This window comes from Mustela nivalis (genome assembly GCF_964662115.1).
Source record: "Mustela nivalis genome assembly, chromosome: 16".
Lineage (NCBI taxonomy): Eukaryota > Metazoa > Chordata > Mammalia > Carnivora > Mustelidae > Mustela > Mustela nivalis.
In genome coordinates this window covers 56,230,566-56,233,216 of record NC_139035.1, presented here as the reverse complement: position 1 = coordinate 56,233,216, position 2,651 = coordinate 56,230,566, and the positions used below count along the sequence as shown (strand labels likewise).

At 45.1% G+C, this 2,651-nt stretch overlaps 1 long non-coding RNA gene across 1 annotated transcript; it reads left to right on the top strand.

Annotated features, from left to right (window-relative positions):
- Positions 1–733: 733 nt before the first annotated feature.
- On the top strand, positions 734–2,364 carry LOC309849679. The gene is made up of 3 exons (XR_014303834.1): positions 734–915; positions 1,760–1,901; positions 2,242–2,364. It is a non-coding gene; the product is annotated as an uncharacterized lncRNA (long non-coding RNA).
- The last annotated feature ends 287 nt before the right edge of the window (positions 2,365–2,651 follow it).

Below are 2,651 nucleotides of genomic sequence, written 5' to 3'. Positions count from 1 at the left end.
AGTAGGAGAGAGGGCAGCTGAATTGCCAAGACGCAATTTGCACCCTTGTGAGAGATGAGAGAGGCTGTGCCTAGAGAGTTCTGGATGATAAAGGACCCCACTCCAAAGAATCCTGGGGACCTCAGAGTTCTGTGCCTCACACGGTAAGATAACCAAAACAAGCACACCAAAAACAAAACAAAACAAAACAAAAACAAAAAAAAAACCAAACAAACCAAATTACCTAAAATTAGGGCTGCACAATTTCAGTAACAGTTCACTCTCCAACTGCCCCCAGAAAGAGGCAAACCAGTGCCTCCTATTTCCCACGGAAACTTGCTTCTTTTGTACCTTAGTCATTAGAGTGTTCCAATCGAGCTCCGTGCAGATTAAAACCCTTTATGGACTTGCTATCTCTGTGTTCTGATCCAAATTTAGTCAAAAAATGAAGGACCGTGGTCACCATCAGAAGCCAAGGAGGAAAAAAAAAAATGCATATAAACTCATTACCATTAGACCTTAGAGTTCTTATCCTTACAATGTTGGGTCAGAAATGTTATCTTGAAGTAAAGGAAACCAAGCAAAAAAGAGATGATGGCATCTCTCTCAAAGAGACAAGCAGGAAACAATCAGAAATGCAGGGGTTGCCTGTGTAGACAGCACTGGTTCCAGATCCGGTTCTGAAGGCCTCCTGAGAAAAAGAGGCAGGAAGAAGGAAGGAGGGCCTTCCCGATCACCTCCTGCCAGAAGAAAGTTTGAGCAAGAACGTGGCAGAGCGAAAGGAGCCCAAGAACAACACGGCTGGGTGAAGGGAATGTCAGAGAGCGTGAATCTCAGCTTTGCACTTCCCGGAGGCCCAATATCTGACCAAATTTAGAAGTAAACAACAGCTGGAAAGGAAGAGGAAGAAAAGAAAGAAGAGACACATTTATCCAGGTGCTGTGAAATGTGAGGGGGAGTCGGATATGCTTGAGAGTGGCATCAGATGTCAAGGAGAGGCCGCAGGGTGGGGGGGGGGGGGCAGCTGCAGGAGGAGAGGAACAGCCAAGGGCCACATTAGAGAACGCCCGCCAGCAGACAGCTCCAAAGCCAAAAGGATGTTGGCCTTTATGGTCAAAGCACAGTTCTAGGCCCTCATAAAGGACAAGTGCCAGAAAAGGAGGCAGGAGGGGAGGGAGGCAGGAGAGAAGTAATTAGGGGCTGAGTGGACAGACGGTGGGAAGCAAAGAACCCACACTTCCGGCCCCTGACGTGGTTATCTCTACGCAGCCCTTTCCTGCCTGGCTTATTTGCAACCACCAAATCCTCCAAATTATAATAAATATGAGAATGTTTTCCACGGCTGAAGTCTCCAGTTAAAGTTAAAACGGAGGAAAGGTGAAAGAGTGAAGAGTGTAGGTCCCTCCACCCAAGGTTATCTTCAGCCTTAAACGGGGGACTCCAATCGCAAAGCCTGGAAGAGGGTCGTCCGAGAAAGAGTAGAAACTGGCTGGTAAGGAAGGACAATGCAATCAGAGTGGTCAACGAGCTGTACAGCGCAAGGGGCAGATGTCTGAATTACCTAATTTAATGGAGTTCAATTTTGTGTTTGCCCCTGCCAGTCAAGAAACAGCCATCTAGCAATATGGTCAGGCGGAAATGATGTATTATTTAGAAGAAGAAAACAGTTCCAAATTTCATGTCATGTGAGACTAATAGCCTCATACACGTGCATCCAAATAATACATAATCAGTACTGTTGTTTATCATCATTATTATTATTATTATTTATTAACAACAGTGGTGTGGAACCCAATTTCTCAGTGACTGAGGTCAGCCCCCAATGGATGACTCACGCACATGGCCGATCTACATAATGGGCTAAGATTACCATCTGGTATAACAATCTACATCACAAGACTCCACATTTCCTGTTACCCAGGGTAAGTAAATTTCAAGCATGAGGGAAAATTTTAGCAAGTTTCTCCAAGTACCTTCACTGTGAGACGAATGTGGCTTTCACAGAGAGGAGGGGAAGGAAAATTATGAGGTAAAGGTTATTCTCTCTTTCATCTACCCCTGACTTCCCCCCACAGGAGAGAAGCACCACCTTTGCAATCCTGGCTTCTACCATCTAGAAAATCTAAGTGGCCTAACTGATCTCTAACAGAGGCCCTCCTGGCTTTATAGGAGACAAGCATTTGAAACGACAGTGAGAGCAGGGGGTATGTGTCTGAAAATCCCTAGCCCTTCCCTCCTCACCCTATTCTTTTATTTATTTAGTTTGTTTCTGGAATGAAGATACCGAAGCATGTCGTGAAAACACACAAGGATACATAATCCCTTGAGGATTCCTTTAGTATTTTGTATTTCTAATAAAGACATCCACATCTGAAATCATTCTCACACAGAACTAACTTTGCTTCGTTTTTAAGATTTTCCTACCCATAAAGATGTTATTACTGTCATAACTGGAACTGCCAGGCTTTCCATCTGAGGCAGGCTTCATACCTGCCTGCGCGAAGCCCCCTGGTGCATTTTCTCAACACCCATCTCTTCTTCTGAGCCACGCCCCCCAACAGTTCACCAATCACAGAAGCCCTCCAAGGGCTTTGGTTGGGTGGGGGGAACATAAGACAAGCCAACAACCCCACTCTTGGTTTGGTTCTTCAGATTCTTTTGTATGATTTAAT